The sequence below is a fragment of the Martes martes genome, assembly GCF_963455335.1.
Source record: "Martes martes genome assembly, chromosome: 7".
Taxonomy (NCBI): Eukaryota; Metazoa; Chordata; class Mammalia; order Carnivora; family Mustelidae; genus Martes; species Martes martes.
This window is the reverse complement of record NC_137894.1, coordinates 17,181,830-17,201,611: the sequence shown is the minus strand read 5'-3', so window position 1 is coordinate 17,201,611 and position 19,782 is coordinate 17,181,830. Positions and strand designations below refer to the sequence as shown.

Below are 19,782 nucleotides of genomic sequence, written 5' to 3'. Positions count from 1 at the left end.
CAGTGGAGATGGAAAGGATAAGGAAATGGTGGAAAGGAGAAGGGAAAAGAAACTCAAGGCAAAAACAATGCTGTTTATACTTTTTTCCCAAAGTATATCCAAGTTTTCTTTTATACAATAAATTTAAAAAAGCAAACATATTTCAAAATAGATTACATACAAAAGGTGGTCAATTTTAAACAGCTTTTTTTTTTAGCTTACATGCTCTTATCAGTAAAAAATAATGTATTTAAAATTTTAGATATGCTTATTCTCCATGGAAATTACATATATGCATGTATGTATATACAGATATATATATAAACAAATACATATACATACAATCGTGTTACCATATTTTGTTTTTTAATAAAGAAATCTAGTACCCATGATATTTTTCACTATAAATAAGTTTAAATATTTAAACTCCAGGAAGTCTGAAATAAGAACTGATAAAAATCCCAGGGAGGGGGGGGGGATGCCTGGGTGTCTCAGTCAGTTAAGTGGCTGCCTTCGGCTCAGGTCATGATCCCAGCGTTCTGGGATCGAGTCCCACATCGAGGCTCCTTGCTCAGCAGGGAGCCTGCTTTTCCCTCTGCCTCTGCCTGCCACTCTGTCTGCCTGTGCTCACTCGCTCGCTCGCTCTCTCTGACAAGTAAATAAATAAAATCTTAAAAAAAAAAAAATCCCAGGGGGCTGGCATTTTCTGGAATTTTGAGATATGCTACAAAGTTTTAGACTCAGGAGTCTATACTGTCTGAGTGTTTACCAGAGCTCACCTGACAAGACTGTGTTTTTAACAACTGCCTACAAAGAAATGTTCTTTAATGTATGCTCAATTTTGCAACTGCCAAATTCCATTCCAAACTAAGAGAATCACAGTACTCAGAAGCAAAACTATGGAACTAAAAGTACTCAACAGGTATATATGCATGGTTTTGTAAATGCACAAGGAGCTAACTAATCAATCTATAATATCACCACCCATCCTGAATCTCATTTCTGTCAAGCACCTGAGCAGTAAATGCTCCATAAATACTGGATGAATGGATAATCAGATCCAGCACAAGATATGACTACTTGTAAAATAAAGGAATATCATGTCTTAAGTTCCAAGGAACTCAAACTAAATAGGGTTATTTTAAATAGGCAAAGTTCTCCTTTTCCTCATTTTTAATAACCGTTGCTAATTAGACACTTCATATTCTTCCTAAACACTCTGAAAATGCATAAAAGCATTTAATTTTTTAAAACTGAAAAATTCACAAAGAAAGGCCATCAAAATTTATTAAATTCAACAATTATAAAATGACTACTAGTAATCAAACCAAATCAAAACACAGACTAGAACCAGAACCTATATATCTCTCTCAATCACACAACTCTCCTCTCTGCCCTCTCCAGGAAAGACCACCGTACCTCTGTGATGACGGAGCTTTTGGGTTTATCACATATATGCATACCTATAACTATATCCTTCAGCTTACTTTTAAATATTATGTGAATGAAGTATATGCGATGTGTTATTCTGTCTTGCCTCTTTTATTATACATTATGTTTATTAGATTCATCCTTAGGGTTGCATACAGTTCTAGTTTGTTCATTTTCACTGAATATTGTAACTCACTGTATAGGGGGAAAACTTTATTCATTCTACTGCAGATATTGGAGTTGCTTCAGTTTTTTGGCCATTATTAAAATGAAAATGGTGCTATGAACATTTTTGTAGACATAACCTACTCCATATCTACACACGCTTCTCTAGGGTATATTCCTGGGAATGGAATTGCTAAGTTCATAAAATATGTGGCTCTTATACTAGATAATGTCAAAACATTTTTTAAAGTACTTTTTATCTTTGAACAACACAGGTTTAAACTGTGCAGACCTACCCAGACGTTTTTCCCAATAAATACAGTATAATACTGTAAATATATTTTTTCTTCCTTAGGGTTTTCTTAATAACATTTTCTCTTCTCCAGCTGACTTTACTGTCAGGACACAGTATATAACACAAATAACTTGAAAGATGTGTGTTAACTGACTATTTATGTTACTGGTAAGGCTTCTGGTAAGCAGCTATGTTTTGGGGGAGTCAAAAGTCAAACATGGATTTTCAACTGCACAAGGTGCTGTTTTCCCAACTGTAGAGCTGTTCAAGAGTCAACTATAATTGTATCGAAGTACATTTCTACCTGCAATGAGGAGTTGATTTGCATTTCCCTGATTACTAAGGAAATGAAGCACATTTCATACCTATTGGCTCTCTGAATTTTTTTTCTAAGTGTCTGATCAAGTACTTTTCCAAATTTTCAATTGGGTTGTTCATCCTTTTCTTATTTATTGTCATTTTTAAAATTTGAAATCAACATAAGTCCTTTACTAATTTTATGCATTATAAAAATCTTTTTCCATTCTGTGGTTTTTTTAAAAAAAAAAACCTGCCTTCAGATAAAAACAGGTTCTTAATTTTAACAAAGTCAAATTTACCAATTCTTCCTTTATAGTTTTCATGTCTTCAATAAATCCTTCCCTACCTCAAAATCATGAAAATAATCTCCTATTATCATCTTCTAAAAAGCTTTCAATTTTGCCTTCTTCATTTAAGTCTATAATCTTCCTGGAGATAGATTTTATGTAAGATATGAGGTAGACTCCCTTCATGGTTTCCTATGTATCTAATTGTCCCAGCACTATTAAAGAATTTTTTCTTTCCCCTATGATTATAGATACCTTCATTTATGCACATGGTTCGGTTTCTAAGCTATTACTTCACTGCTATGTTTGGAAATCAGTATTTGTGCATTGTCATAGTATCTCCATTACTACAGCTTTAAAATTAGTCACAATATATTGTAGAGCAAACCCTCTCACACTGTTATTCTTCAGGATGTCTTCTTCTCCCCCTCATTTCCCCTTTATTTCAAAATCAGTTGTTGAATTCTTTTCACTGGCATTTCCTTGACTCTATAAAGATGATGATGATGATGATGATGATTTTGGTAGCAGAGATATATACCTATTGAGAGTTCCATTCCACAATGATGGGATAACTCTGTTAAATCAACCCTGCATTCCTGTGAGCAATCCAATTTAGTCATGATATACTGTCCCTTTTATATACTGCTGGATTTAATTTTTGTATTAGTTAGCATAAGTAACATGAGATGCTTTAATGAACAAAACACTCTCAGTCGTCTAACACAATGAATTTTCCTATTCATAAAAAGCCATATGAGGATGTTTCTTATCTCAGAGGCTTGCATGAGATTATTCAGAGACCAGATTCATTTATCTTGTGCTTCCACGCACAAGACCTCAAGAGTGCCCATCTGGATTCTCTGCACCTGGCAGGCAAATAGGGAAGAGAGAGTATGACGATCATGTGGGAGGTATTTGACAGATCAGGCCTGGAAGCAGCATGTGTCACTTCTACTCAAATTCCATTGACCAATTTAGTCACATGGCTACTCCCAAAGGGAGGCTGACAGAATCTATACGCATGCCCAAGCAGTACAGAAAACGGATCAAAGTGAAAACAAGTAAGTGTCTCCACAAAAAAGATGTGAACTCAAAGGAGTGGACTAATATTTTGTTTAGGAGTTCTGCATTTATGTTCAGTGGGGCTGACTTCTGATTTTTCTTCTTCGAACTCTCCTTGCTGGTTTTGCTATCAAGGTTGGGCTAGCGCATATAATGGAGAAAGGAGTGTTTCTTCTTTTTCTGTTCTCTGAAAGAGTTTAGAAATACTGGCATTATTTCTTCCTTAAAAAATCTGTTAGTCCTGGCTTATGAAGCCATCTGGATTTGGAGTTCTTCTGTGGTAAACTTGACAATTAAGACCACTCGGGTTGTCTATAGTTTCATGATTCCATTTTGTTAAGTTGTATTTTTCTGAAAATTTGTCCACTGAGTCAAAATATTTGAGGCACAACAGGATCCTGAGATTTTACATACACAAAAAAGTATATTAAGATAGCTGATGAAAAAAAAATTAAATGGTACCTTTGCAACCTAGGTTCACCTCCTATCTTTACAGAGGAGAATATGAAGCTTAGGAGAGACCCAAGTACTCCGCCTTTGACCCTACCACATCACACAGCTCTTAAGTAGCAGAACTAGGACTAGAATCTAAATCTTTGGATGTCCAGTTCAGTGCTCTTTCCACTACACTGTACTAGTTCAGCTGGTTCAACAGACTGCATTAATCAGCCAATAAATGAAAGGGAGAACACAGAGAGGCTTGGGATCAGGAAACACTTCAACCTTGGGAAGACAGCATATTCCTTTTGCATGTAGCTGTAGGCAATGCCTTCTGGCTCCTTCTCCAGTTCCTCCATAATCCTATTCCTATCTTCCTCAGTAAGAAGTGTGTGGTGTTCAAAATACGGCTTCTTTGAATTTTAAAGTGTTATCCAGTTCTATAGTACTCCTAGGTTTGATTGCAAAGATCACAATAAATGGCAATGATACTTCTTCCCCCAACCCTGAGCAAAACCAACAGTTTGAGGGGGCCCTTAACTCACAGAAACCAGATACTGGGCAACCCAGTAGCTCAGCCTATCAACAGGGGATAATGTAATTCTGTTGCAAATCTTCACACATAAATATTTTGATAAACTTGGTTCTCAGTGCACTGTGAAGTCAGGAAAGTGTATCTTCAAAAGTCTTGGCTATTGGTTTTCACCATCCCTTCTTAGTGTGTGTGTGTTTTTTAATTGTACAAATGACTTAATTTGCCTTCTTTTTTTCCAACAAAACTTACTGAGAGCACCTACTAGGTTCTAATGTTCACTGATGAAACAGAGACACTGGTCACTGTCTACTTGAAGCTTATTAAGATCATTTGATCTTCCCATGAAGACTGCTTTCTTACCAAGACAGTCTGACTTGGGTTTTGGACCCCTTCTTCAAAAGCCTGAGGTGGTTTAGTTGCAAAACTGATACACAGTTTTTTGCCCCCCCCCCTTTTTTTAAATGAATGAGCCAATTTATTAACCCAGCATTTGTTCTAATACTTCCAGGTCGCAGCTGATACCTGTCTGGTGATTCTTTCCAGATTTCTCTGTCCCTGAGGTGTCAGTGTGCAGGCTCCATCTTGGTCCTTTTTCATAGTCTTCAGCCCCTAAGCTTTGGAGGATTTGTGGGCCATGCTCCTGGAACCTCTGCTGAAGTGGCTGGGCATGACCCCATTTCTCTGATGTCCCCCGTAGATCTTGGTTATGGAGCTGACCCCAGCACCACCCTGGAGAAACAGGTGCCGTGCTGTGGAAACAGCCCATGTGTAGAACCAGTTCTCATCAGGGACTTCTGGGTGGTTCGGTCGGTTAAGTTTCTGCCTTCGGCCTGGGTCATGATCCCAGGGTCCTGGGATGGAGTCCTTGCTCAGCGGGGAGTCTGCTTTTCCCTCTGCCTGCTGTTTCCCCTGCTTATGCTCTCTCTGACAAATAAATAAAATCTTAAAAAAAAAAAACCAAAAAAAAAAAAACCAGTTCTCATCACAGGGAGCAAGCAAGCTCTTTATGCTATAGTGTCTACCCATGCAGGGACTTTCAGCTCCCCAGACTTTTTCAGGGAAGACTGCCAGAGTGCTGATGAATTCCTGCTAGTTCACGTCTTTTACAGTACCTCCAGCTATAGTGTGGCCTCCCTGCTGCCAGCCAGAAGAAAGGAAGCAATGGGGTTTCCTGGCCGTGTAAGTCAGGCTTCCTGCCTTCATTCTTTAAGATATTTTCTCTGAGTATAGAATTCTAAGTTGGATTACAAGTTCCATCTTCTCAACACATTCAGGATATCATTTCATTGACTAGAGATTTTCATTTGCTGCTATTTAGAGTCACTACTCCTTTGAAGATAATCTGCTCTGTATGTTTTTCTCTTTGTCTTTTGTTTTCTGTAGTTTCACTCCATATATATATATATATAGATAGATAGATAGATAGATAAAGATATAGATTCTTTTTTCTTTTATTCTGCAAGGGATGTGTTGAGTTCCTTAAATCAATCCTGGAAAATTGTCATTATCTCTTCAAATATCGCATCTGCCCCCATTCATATTCATCCTCTCTTCCCCTCCTTCTAGAATGCCAACAAAACTTCAGGCTAGAATTTCCAACCAATTTTCCTTTTCCTCAACATCTTTTATTTTCTACCTTTTCATCTCTTTGTGGTAAGCCTCCAGATAACTTCTTTCAGTTCACAAATTCTTCAGCTATGTCAAATACACTTCCAACCTATCTACTAAGTTCTTTATTTTGGTTACTGTGCTTTTTCATTGCTCTAAGTATTTCATTCAATTCTGCTATATTACTTCTTTTCTATTTTCCTGTTTCTTGCAGGTATTTTCAAGCTTGTTTATTAAAACAGAGTGAAATTGTTTATAATCTATGTATAATAATGAGTATCTGAAGTATTTAGATGTCAGTTTCTGCTATTTCTTCTGCATTTTGCTTATGGTGTCTTGTTTTCTTTTACGGTCAGTCATCTTTGTATGAGGTACGCTCTATGGTTTTGAAAGGTTATTTGGAAGAGATTTTTGATGCTTTGAATAAAGTGCCTTTCTTCAAAAATTTGCTTCTTCCAGATACCTGAGGCAAAAGTTTTCCCGGGCTTCCTGTGTTAAATGATTTTGGACAATGAGTGGTTCCACACAATGCTGGTACTTGTTTTACAACCCTCAGAGACGGTTCTCTTTCTTACTTTTCTTATTCTCCTCTTTTCCCCATCTGTTCAGGACAACAGATCTCTCCTTGCAATCTTTTCAAGTAGAGAAAAGACTGTGGACTTTTTCCTCTTCCTGAGGTCCCAGTTTGATATGGGAGGCGATCTATTAGACTTGGAAACCTAGATGTAATGAGTTGTTCTTTGCTTCTGGATCCACCAAAACCTGAAGCTCAGTTTTCAACTGTTTTATCCTGGTGGGCAAATGACTCAGGGTAGCCAGAATTTTAAATACTTCTTTACCTCTTAGGATCTTACCTTTTCTTAGATTTTGGTCTGGCATGTTCCTTAACAGCTCTTTGATGCTATAAAGAAGTTTTTGTACAATTTATCTAGTATTTTTAGTTGTCTTCAGCTGAAGGGTTGGTCCAGATAACCTGATCCAACATTACAGAAATAAAAAAAAAAAATCAATGTTTTAGAAAAAAAATTAACCAAATATTTTCTAATGACATCCACAAAGTTTTTTGACGATGTTTCTGCTTTTCCTTGAAATGTGGAAAGGAGTCCCACATTTTCCACAGAATTCCACTGTCAAGTTCCTCAAAAAGTTCAACACAGAGCTATCATACAAACTGGCAAATTCCACTCTTAGGTAGATACCTAAGCAAAATGAAAACATGTCCATACAAAAACTTGTACACAAATTCAGAGCCACATTTTTGTAGCAATCAAAAAGTAGAAATAACCCAATGTCCATCAATGAATGACTGGATAAACAAAATATGGTTTATCCATACAATGGAATATCATTTAACCATGGAATGATATATTGATACATGCTAAAATATGAATGAACCTTGGAAGTATTATGCTAAATGGAAGAAGCTAGACATAAGACAGAACATTTATATGAAATAACCAGAATAGGCAAATTCATAGACACAAAAAAGGTTAGTGTTTGCCAGGATGAGGAGGTAAGGGGAGCTGGGAAATGACTGTGAACAGTTGATGAAAATGTTCTGGAATTAGACAGTGTGCACAGTTGCACAAACTTTTGAATACATTAAAAACTATCATTTTAAATGGTAAATTTTATGATCTGTAAGTTATATCTCAATAAAAAGAAGAGAAAAAAGTTAATCTCAAATATGTCTACAGTACCCATTGTGGTAGCCACTAGCTACACTATGTTGCCTTGCTGAACATTCAATCATTCAATTTCACATGACAGTGAAGGATTTTGGGGGCAATGATTTATAAAGATACCAGGTAGTGTGAAAGCACTTTATGCAGGTTGCAGAAAACACTAGAAATCTTTACCATTATTACGAATAATCACACTAGAATTCACACCTATTGAGTCTTATATCCAGGTATATTAAGATTAGCACTGAACAGAACTATATGAAACAAAAGTCAATAGAATCTATGAAAACAGCTTTCTTTTGTACCTTAAAAGAAACCAGCATAATAATACAACTTCCCCCCACCCGGAATAATCTTCTTTTATATAGCAGCCGCTGATTCAGATGAATATTAGCTGATAAATGTGCTTTTAAAAAAAAGCAAAACTCTTTCTATGATTAAACAATACAGTCTGCTCTACTATAATGTGTTTTGGAATGTAAATTAGGTGCCATGAAACTGATAAATAGGGAATGGTGTCAGTATAATAAAGAAGTCACTCTGGTTCACTGGGGATTTTTCCTAGGAAAGGGGAGCCAGGAAAGTGGCAACCTTTAGCAGGAAAGGAGAAAGGCCTCCTGAGAGCAGAAGCATTTTTAAAAAAGAAAGAAAAAAAAAATTGAAAACGAGGGCTTCAGAGGAGTATTCCCAGCCTTGTTGAGGGCTGTAATATTTCCCATGCTCACTTTAATGGCAACCCCCCCCATCTTCCATTGCTCATTGCTACACAGCCATCTGCACTGTCCTAAGACCCACTATCTCCATTCTAATTAAATGTTGCCAACACTTCTACTCAAGTAATTAATTCTGTGCATTTATAACACCTACTGTGGTAGCCACTAACTACATACTAAGCTGTCTCACTGAGCAGTTCAAATTCTCTTTTCAATTACTAATTATTTTTTAGTTTGTGTTGATCAGAACACAACGTTGCACAGGTTTTGGAGTTTATGAGATTTTTCAGGAATGCATAAATTGCATTATAGCAGAAGCACTTGTATGTTTTTCTTTTTAAGTCTGTTTACTTTTCTAAAGGTTGGAAATAATATATCGTGGGAGTCAATGTGGAAGATGGGGGCAATAGAGCAATAAAGGCAGTATTTCCAGTATTACAGTGTGAAGAGAATCACGTCCTTTTATTCTTGAACTTTATTTGCATTTAAACATACTTCATGTTTTTTGTCCTTAACACTTTTGGATAATGTCTGATGTTTGTTTTTTGTTTTTTAATTTAAAGATTTATTTGAGACAGAGAGTGTATGTGTGTATGGGGCAGGGGAGCAGAGAATCTCAAGCAAGATTCCACACTGAGCAGGGCCTAACATGGGGCTTGATCCTTTCACCCTGAGACCATGACCTGATTTAAAATCAAGTTGGACACCCAACCAACTGAGCCACCCAGGCATTCCTGATAAAGTTTTAAGAGTATAAATTAACTGAAGGAAGCAACACTGCTTTTAGTTAAATCTTACAGGTCATTATTAAGCTGTGTGCTGATTTTTGGGAATCCAGTGGGAAGAATATTGACGTTCTTTAGCAAAGATTTTGCCTCAAAAGTTCTAGTCTTTCTGAGATAGACCAGGGTCTTCAAGAAAACATTATTTAAGTCTTGGTTTTGTCACTGCAAACTCGTAAGATCTTGGACCAGTCCTTTGTTTGGACTCCTGCTTTCTTATCATTTAAATGAAGTACAGAACTAGATCAGGATTTTCCAAACCTTCTCATAATAAACTCCTTTTTACAGTAATTTTGGTCAGTCACTTTTTCATAATAAATAATGACTAAGTAAAAATACTTTAAATCGTTACATTAAGGGAGATCACATTACAAAGCTTATTTATACTTATATTTGGTCACATTCATATTATGGTTAAATTCTAAACATTTCCTTTTCTACAAATGATGCTCTCTTAAATTTTTTATAGATCAATTAAGAAAAAGCATGACATGTCAATATTCCATAATCTTTAGGACACAGTCTAAACCACCACTTTAATCACCATTCCTCATTCAAACTAAGTGGAACAGCATTCTTCTTCATAAAATCTGAACATTACTAAAGACCTATCATAATTAAAAGATGAGATCTTTAGTCTATTTTTAAAAGCTATAAACTTCCTTTAAAACGCTGGTAATCTGCTGCCAGATTAGTTTTCTTGTAACAATTATTTGACTACCTAAACTTTTAAACACCTCTAAAGGCTGCCCAATGCCTGTAAGACAAATGTCAACCACCACAGACTGATATTCAAGGCACTGTATCAACTACACCCAATCTGTCTGTTCCTCACCTTTATTATTCACCCATAAAAACTCTTTACTCCACAGACATGTGTATGTGTAGTAACATTAAGGTTTATTTTTTCTTTATGTATATCCAGTTTTTCCAGCACCATTTATTGAAAAGACTTTCCTTTTCTCATTGATTAATCTTAGCACTTTTGTCAAACATCACTGACCATGAATGTATTGGTCTGTTTCTGAGCTGTGTGTCCTGTTCCACTGAGCTACAGGTCTATCCCCACCTATGCAAATACAAACTTTCTCGATCAATGTAGCTTTATAGTATATCTCAGAGGTGGAGTATCTAGCAAGAATAAGCCAATCAGCACTTTCCATTTTCTCCTCGCTACCATGATTAGTGTACTGCAGGGAGGAATATGGAAGCATGTTATCCAAGCCAGCATAATAGAGTTAATTTCAGAACATTTGGTAAAAACTCTAGGACACAACTAATCTCTGATGCTTTATATTGGTGCTTAACAATATGGCAGCCACTAGCCACATGTGGTTACTCAATTAAAGTTAAAAATACAGTTTCTCAATTGCACTATTTCTATTTCAAGTGCTCAACAGCTACATATGACTAATCGTTACCATTACCGGACAGCACAAATAGAGAACATTTCCATCACCACAAAAAGTTCTATTGGGTAATGCTGCTATAGACGACGCCATGTGCAGAGGTAAGGTCGGGAGCTGCCATTGTCACCATGCACCAGCCAGCATAAGGACAAAGCTGATGCCTGAGAGAAGGCAGAAACTTGGAGCCTACTTCAACAGAGCAGAGCCTAATCTCTACCACACTGCTGCATTTTTCGTTATGTGATGTAACAAGTACCCCTATTTAATTTATTTTTTAATATTTTTAAAAGATTTTAAAAGATTTTGGGAATCCAGTGGGAAGAATACTGATGTTCTTTAGCAAAGACTTTGCTAATAAATTTATTTGACAGACAGAGATCACAAGCAGGCAGAGAGGCAGGCAGAGAGAGAGGAGGAAGCAGGCTCCCTGCTGAGCAGAGTCTGATGTGGGGCTCAATCCTAGGACCCTGGAATCATGACCTGAGCCAAAGGCAGAGGCTTTAACCCACTGAGCCATCCAGGTGCCCCAACAAGTACCCCTATTTTAAAGGTGAGTTTCAGTCAGGTCTTTGTTGCTTGGAATCAGAAACAACCTAATAAAAAATAGTTTTCAAAATGCTTTCACGGAGTATCTGGCTGAGTTAGTTGGTAGAGCATACAACTCTCGATCTCGGGCTTGTGAGTTTGAGCCCATGCTGCATGTAGAGATTACTTAAAAATAAAAAATCTTTTAAAAAAATGCTTATGCATATATTATTTTAATTGCTACTTAAAACCCACAAGATTTAGAACCTTTTTTTTTTAAAGATTTATTTATTTATTTATTTGACAGATAGAGATCACAAGTAGGCAGAGAGGCAGGCAGAGAGAGAGGAGGAAGCAGGCTCCCCACTGAGCAGAGAGCCCGATGCGGGGCTCAATCCCAGGACTCTGGGATCATGACCGGAGCTAAAGGCAGAGGCTTTAACCCACTGAGCCACCCAGGCGTCCCAGGATTTAAAACTTTAATACTATTCTCTGTTCCTATTAAACAGGTACCATAAATATTCAATAAATAACAGATCAGTATAGCAAAGAAATGCTAATTATAAATACTAAATATAGAAATTTACTTTGGATCATAATCAGTTAAGTACCAAATAATAGAATTTGAGAATTATTATCACCTTTCACAGAATGCCTAAATTTTCATCTAAAACCCTTACTTTCTGCTGTCGTACAGAACATAACTGATAGATTTTTTTATACCCCAAAGTAACAGAACAATTTTTAAAAACTTAATCCAACTATAACAAATATGGAAAATAGCACTAAAAATATTTTAATTATATCATACAATGGAACAATCCTATAAGACCACTGGTAGCATGAAAAAGCAAACTGATTTTTTAAATTCCTTTACAAATACTAGTTACTATTTCTAAGGTTTCTTTGCAGAACATAAACTTTTTGAGATTTTCAAGAGACTTTGGAAATAACAACTCAAGCCCAGAAATTACCACAAAATAACAAAGCAGTTATATGGAAAGAAAATTTCTATAAAAACAAAGCACCACAGAACAATATTTCCTGTTGAATTACAAGAGATAAATTCCAATATGAATTCAAGCTTTGGTTTATTCTCTAAGACTCAGACTTGTAGTTTATATAATAAGTTGCAAGGATCACTAACATTTAAAAAACAATCTTAAAAGCGTACTTCTGATCTTATACTGCCCATCAATTAAAATCAAAACTTTAGGAACTATTCTTTGAGTAAGAAATAAAATCACATATCGGTGTGCCTACACATATGAAAAGATTCTTCACGGAATATCCTTAGGATACACAAGTATCAAAGCACATATCCAAAACTGATTTGATTCACAAATCAACGCACCAAACAAAACCTACAATATTATAAGGTATGCTTACTTTTTCAAAATATAAAAAGTTCATACTACCATTTGGAAGGATTTATAGGTCAAGCACTGATTGTGTAATTGTAAATTTAAAAAGTAGGATTATGACTAATCTATGATAAGAAGGTACCTCTCGGGGTGCCTGGGCAGCTCAGTTGGTTGTGTCTGCTTTTGGCGCAGGTCATGATCCTGGGGTCCTGGGATTGAGCCCCCCATCAGGCTCCCGACTCAGCGGGAAGCCTGCTTCTCCCTCTCCCTCTGCTGCTCCCCCTGCTTATGCACACATTCTCTCTCTCTCTCAAATAAACAAATAAAATCTTTTAAAAAAAGGAAAAACAGGTACCTTTCTTTAGACTCTAGATCTCTAGAGCTTCTCTCAAAGCTGAGCTACAAAAATAACATCAAAATAAATATAAAAACTATACAAGTTGTCTCCTTAATTTTAAGAAGGAGCTATGTGTTTCAATGGCCATTTTTTGAAAAAACTGCATGTCTGCACTTGCTACAACTTTATAAGAGAAATATCACTTACACTCTTTAGGCATACACAGAACATCCTTAAACATGGTAAGTTCCCTGCATCTTTTACACTAAATAAGCTTATAACTCTAATAGTAAGATAGTATTTATATGCTAAATGATTACTCTTTGATGGGAAACATCAAAATCTTGAGATTCTAAGTGTCTTGAATCTATACTGAAATGTATCTAACAAAGGAACTTCTGTAGAAAGATAATAAAATAGCTTGTAGGAAAACGGCAGAAATATGGCCACTTATTCCCAGTGTCTGGCATAATGCCTTGCACATGGTATGGTAAGTATCAGTACAATAAATTAACAATGTAAAAATAATGCATTATATTCAACATTTTTACCCTTTTCCTCCTCCCTTTTCAACCCCTTTCAAAAACAAAAAACATTACAGTGTGATTTGAACACAAGATATTGCTTGGGAAGTGAAGAGAGTCCATAAAACCTAGACACAGCTCTTTCAATAGCTACCCAAGGCTTCCAGACAAAGTCAAAGGCCTTATACACCTCCTTGGGATCTGGTTTACTTTCCAGGTCTTGGCTATTTCCACTCTTCACACTATACTACTATAGCTATGCTTGGCTGACTTTAACTCCATAAAATAACTGTGCTAGGTTTCATTTCCTAATTTCCACATAAGTTGCCCCTTTGAGCTAGAACACCATTCTTCTACCCTTTTCGCTCTCCAACCCTGTCCTTTAAAGGACTAAGATGATGGTGTTACTTCTAGAGGAAGTTTGCTCTGACCACTCCTCCAATCCTCTGTACCCTTTTTCTCACTGGCCAAAAATGTGGCTAATGTAGCAAAGAACCTCAGAAGAAAAAGAACAACTTATCTGATGGTAACTACGAAAACACTCAATCCCTGACACAAAGGGACATGAAAAGGATACATAGGTATTCACCGATGAACACAAGAAATGCATTAGAGAAATGTAAGCTGTATTATAAAGTGATAGACCTCATCTCTTTTCCACATGAACTCATGTTCATATATCAGCAACATCAATCTTTGATGGGAGAAAAATCTGACCTCAAAAAAATAAAAATCACAAGCAGAGATGCACAGTTCCTTAAAAAGCACATAAGTGAGAACCAATAATTGTATGATAAATAATAATATTCAAATACATAGTAAAAATAAAAAGAGTCAAACTGAAATTGCAAGAGCTACGGTGACTGCTGTGTGAGGTGATGGTGCAGGACAAGTGAGAAGAGGGGGAGGGCCATGAGGATTGCGTGCCTCACCCTGTGAATCACCATCCTGCTGCGTCAGGCTCTGTTAGGAATAAAAGAGCAGGGCAGGGGGCTGGAGGTGGAGGGAAGCTTTGTCTTGTCTTCAGTTGTCTCATTATTTTTCCCCTTTCCCTGCCGCTCCACTGCAGCCCTGTAAAACATTAGGCAAGCCTCTTAAACACTCCCTGTCTGTTCCATTCCTCATCTGTAACATGGGGAGAAAAAAAAAACAAAACAAAAAACCGATTGGCTCAGAAAGACTCTCTGAGAACATTGTAATACTGTCAGAAAACTGAAGCATAATCATGCTTCTGATTCTATAAGGTCAGTACTAGATGATCTCAGGAGACAAAAGTCATTTTTATCTTTCTGTGTTGCTCAACTGAGGAACTGTAATCCATGGCCCACACATCCGCAACAGACCCCCTAAATACATTCAAAGAAGTACTTATAACCATGCAGAAGTGAATTAAAGGTAACCCGTTAGAAGGTAACCCACTGGAAACACGTCCCCTAGTTTGTAATTCACACCGACATTGGCATGCTATTTGGGATTGCTTCCTTGGAAGGTCTTGCAAGTTCCACTTTGTTCTTGCTCACTGCTTAAAATTATTTCAGAGGATATTCTTGGGAATAAAAATATTTAAGAAGCTGGATAACCACTGTCCAGGGACTACATGTCACCTTGAAGCTTTTGGGCTCACACCACTTAGGACAAGTTATTTCGAGTTCATACAATATTGCTCAGACCTCCCCTCAGGAGTTTCTGCTTCGGTAGCCTTAGATCTCTAACAGTTCTCTGGTGACGCTGCTGCTGGTGGTCAAGGTACTATACTCTGAGAGCCACGGATTTTAAAATAATGTATCCCTGCCATGGTCAACTTTCACTACCAGCTGTTTTTATTTAATAATTGGTACATGCATCTTATATTGATTCCCTATCTTCCTCTCTTTTAAGACATTGGTAATTTCTAAATTCCTTTGTAATCTGAAAGTCAGAGGAATGAGTAAGACTCTGAAAAAGCAGATTTTCTCTTTCTTTAGAATCCAAATTATTGTCATCCTATTTTATCACTGTGTCTCAAATTCCTCATCCATGAAATGAGGACAATAAGAGGGTTCAATCAGATGAAATAAGTAAAAGCCCCGGAAGGTACCAGGCTAAATTAGCAACTAGATGAAAGTTATCTACTATTCTTACTACAATTATCCCCGCTCATTTTCTGTTATTATTGAGGAAAACTCATTCATGTTTGCTACATGTTATATATACATCACTGACTTATATATAAAAACCCTCATCCATTTATGGTGAAATGTTCCAAAGTTCCAATGGATTCAATAAACTGGGGAGCAAAGGGAGACTATAATGTCAAAGGGCCAGATTCTACTCCTATTTCTGCCATTAAATTGCTATATGACTCTGGGCAAATGGAGTCTCAATCCCCACTTCTGAAAAAGCATAACTTGGATATGAAGATCAAATAAGATAGTACAAGAGGAATTTTTTTTTAAGTACTACAGTATTCCTGTCATGAGGAAGATACCTCTATCTGGGAACAGTTTACAAGATACTAACTAAAGAGATAAATGGCCATGGTCTCTTACATTCTTAAATAACAGCACAGTGACAAGAATCACCACATAAGCTATTTGCTGAATATTCTCCAATATCACCAAGTCATAACTATTTTTAAAATATTATACACTGGAATATATAATATTTCAAATATTCCTGCAAAGCGAAAGAAAGAGAAAAGTGGATACAAAAGTATTCTCAGGCATTTATCATCAGCTGCTAAAATCCTCACTTCGTGGCTTTAGCATAATTTTTATTTTGATGCAGAACGATTTTATTGGTCCTAGGCTTTTGTTTAGTGTAAACACAATGTATATATACACACACATGTATGAATAATGGTAACCAACTGATTTTCATTGCTAGTTTCTAATACTCTAAGATAAACCCAATGTTTTATCAAATTGCATACTACAGTTCACAAGATTTTAAATCTTAATTTATTGAAAAGAAAAAGATGGGGGATTATAACATTGCCTTTGTACATTTCAACTAAATTACAAAACAAAAAGCCATATATTTTTGTTATCAATGCTTAATAATATGGAGAGATACAATGTATATTTCTGATGACATTCTTTATAGAATGTCTCCTAATATAGGAAATATGGTAAAAAATGAGTAGTAGATCTCATTTTTTAAAGGAATAAACTCCTAAAAAGCAGTGTATAAACATTTTCAAATAAGATGCTACTAACACAGCAGCAATACTCTCCATTATAAAGAAATCCAGTTATGAAGTCTCTTATGAAGTTTATCTTAATGACACTCTCTAATTTACTAATGTGTAAGTTTCCATTTTCATTTATTTAAGTTTTCTGAATATAGGGGATAATTACATCCTACAAGACACTACAGACTTTAAAATACCTAAATACAATTTAAAATACATAAATGCTGTTGATTTTTTTAAAAGCCATAGAGAAATTATTTTTTATCAATTATAATTGTTAAAATTGATTAAAATTTTAAGAATCTAGTTTCAAAATATAAGTAATGTGAAACAAGGGACAGCAAAGATAGAACACCATTCTGTATATGGGTTTCTAATATTTGAGGTTAAAATCAAAAGATAGATAAAATGTGAGAACAGTATCTTTCTTTATATCTGTTTATCATCATAATATTTAAATACCAACTACTTTTAATATATTTTTTTCGCTGTGTTCCCAGAAAACATACTAGATCTAGTTCCATAGGCCTAATACACGTACATCCTTGCAGGTATACCTTTTTAGTAATATGGGGGACAGTAAAATCCTACTGATCTTAAAGAGTAACTTACATGCAATAGGAAATAAATGAATTCATGTTAGAGGCCTTATGAAGGTTGTTCTCAAAGTTTTCAGTTAGTCTCAGTGACAACCATATTGCATTAGGAAACACTCTAAAGTGGGTCACTTATGCTTCCATTTACTGCTGATGAACTCAGTCACAGGAAATGGCTTTTTCAGCCATCCAGAACATTACACCAATTTGTTAGAAGTTTACAGATATAAAATCTTCAGTTGGTACAAGTGTATCTCACTGGTTTACAAAACTATGCGTAGAAAGAATAGTCTTGGGGCCTGAGTCAGAAATCACTAAATAACATTACTCTGCAGACTCCATGGTACACAGGAACCCCTCGAATATTTCTGTTAAATGGACAAAAGTATGATTCCAATGACCACAACTGTTTGAAAGAAAACTATATGAAAAACTATATGAAAAAATAGTTATAATGGTATTCTAAAAATATCTTTAAACGAGATATTAGTAAAGCACTTGGAAATGCCTGGCCCACGGGAAGTTCTATATGTATCTGTCATTACTCTTGTCCTATAATCTTGGTTTGGTTCACAACAATCTTCATAGCTCCATTAGTATAAGCCATCACCACCACTGATAAAAGGAACTCAGACACATGCACACCACTAGTGAGGCTGCAGTTCCGTTACTTTTATATGTGGAAGAAAGAGTATCTAGGATAACCACCATTGTTTTATAATGAAGGTTAATTCAGTAAGCTTAACATACAAAGTAAATTCAGCCTTATAATTTATCCTACCAACAAATTTATCCCTTATAAGCCAATATGTCTTCTATCCATTGTATTTATATAATTCAGAACTCCACATAATATTCATGTTCACTTGTATCTAAGAAATTCAATTAAAAAGAAAACATTGAACTCCCAATTGATAACTGACCTGCAAAGTTTCCCTTCACACTAAAGTAAACTGTAATATAGGAGACTGCTAAAACATGTTTGGGATTTACTCTCTTACACTTTGATTGCTGACCACAACAGAGATGAAGACTGAGGTAGTCTGAAAATTCTGTGAGGATTAAATCAGACTATATTCTTCATATTCTCTAAGGAAGTAAACTTTAGGCTGTGCGAAGCACCCTCAACTTCCAGGGGCCAAGAACAACAACTGCTGCAATGAAAGAGCAGAGTAGTTAGGGTTAAGGAGGTGGTTGCCTTCTACAATGAAACTAGCTTGAATTATCTATTTGTTGGCATTATTAAAGTCAACTATTATTAAAGTCAACTCTATTCTTTGACTTAGGCATTGGAGCGTTTGGTAATATACAAAGATTTTTAAAATAAGATGTCATTTTAAATTAAACACACCAGGGATACTCTCCATTTCAAGGGAATCGAGTTATGAAGTCTCTGATAAAAGATTACCTGAATAATGATCCCATAATTTACAAAATCACAATTCAAAATGAATTATGGTTTAATAGGGAAAGGGTCTAATTTATACTGCACGTAAGTGATTAAGATATACCACAAATGCTAATATAAAGTAACTTAAAATTGATACAATCACAACTGCATTAAGGGGTTTGGCTACGACGTAACCATGTTGTTTAACTGAAGTGAACAACAAAAGCAAAATCGAACACTTCATACACTTTTCAGGGGATGTTCATAGCAAAGAGCCATTTAAATAAAACTGTGGGGAACAAGCAACAGAGATGAGTTGTAGCTGTAATATAAGATGCTTTTACTTCTCACTGCAAACAACTGATTAACTGCTAAACACTGCTAAAAAGTAACAGAGGTATTTTTTTAACTATAAGTAGATTTTTTTTTTTGCAGTAACAAACTAAATCAATTACTGTCCAAAAAGAAATGGTTGCAGTAGAGTAATATGGTATAGAGAAAATTTAAAATGCATTTCATCAGTGGAGGCAGGTAAATTAGCTTCCTATACACTAAAATAGTTAAAGAATCTTTATCTTAATTTTAATTACTCAAATAAAATCTACATTAGGACTTCACTTCTTCCTTTGTGGTTAATTCTGCATTGTTTCACATGGTTTTAGTATTTTCACCAAGGAAATCCCTAATTTACTGAAATAGTTTTCTAATATAAAAACTAAGCCAAAGTATGTAACTTTTGAAGTAGTAGGGGAAAAAATTTCCTTTTTTGAATAAAAATGAAACAGAATCTCTAAATGTAAACAAAAAAGACAAAAGTATTAAGCTAATTTAAAATGTCATTAGAAATATAAATGGAAAATTATCTTTTATAAAAATATTTTACAGCAGAAGAGAACTATAGGGGAAGGCACACAGATTCTCCTTTTTGAAGGTTTTGCTTTAAAACACTATTTCTGAGTAAGATGGAAATAATTCCAAAAAATTCCTTTTATTTTCACTTTAATTAGGTTGGCAGAATTATTAGAAATACTGAAGGACAACAGATAAGGAGAAAAAAAAAAAGGTGAAAAATCTCTCCCCACCCCACAACTAAAATAATATTCACAAAATAGAAGTATTATTTATGTCATTTTCTTCCATTTCATTAGTGTTTAAAATTGTTGGTAGTCACTGATGTAACGA

General features: G+C 35.5%; 1 protein-coding gene and 1 pseudogene across 11 annotated transcripts in view; both read right to left on the bottom strand.

Moving 5' to 3' along the window:
* The window catches only part of MEF2A (myocyte enhancer factor 2A), a 155,294-nt gene that overhangs the window by 43,033 nt on the left and 92,479 nt on the right, over positions 1-19,782 (bottom strand). The window contains exon 5 of one of the 10 annotated variants that reach the window (XM_080809533.1): positions 6,958-7,076. The exons of the other annotated variants lie outside the window; for them this stretch is intronic. The gene's annotated coding sequence lies outside the window, so the exon portion shown is untranslated. The remainder of the gene's footprint in view (positions 1-6,957; positions 7,077-19,782) is intronic. 10 annotated transcript variants of the gene reach the window in all.
* On the bottom strand, positions 4,991-5,698 carry LOC308346027 (small ribosomal subunit protein eS19-like; annotated as a pseudogene). The gene is made up of 2 exons: positions 5,506-5,698; positions 4,991-5,314 (listed from the first exon to the last, which is right to left on the bottom strand). The product of its transcript is annotated as a small ribosomal subunit protein eS19-like (transcript).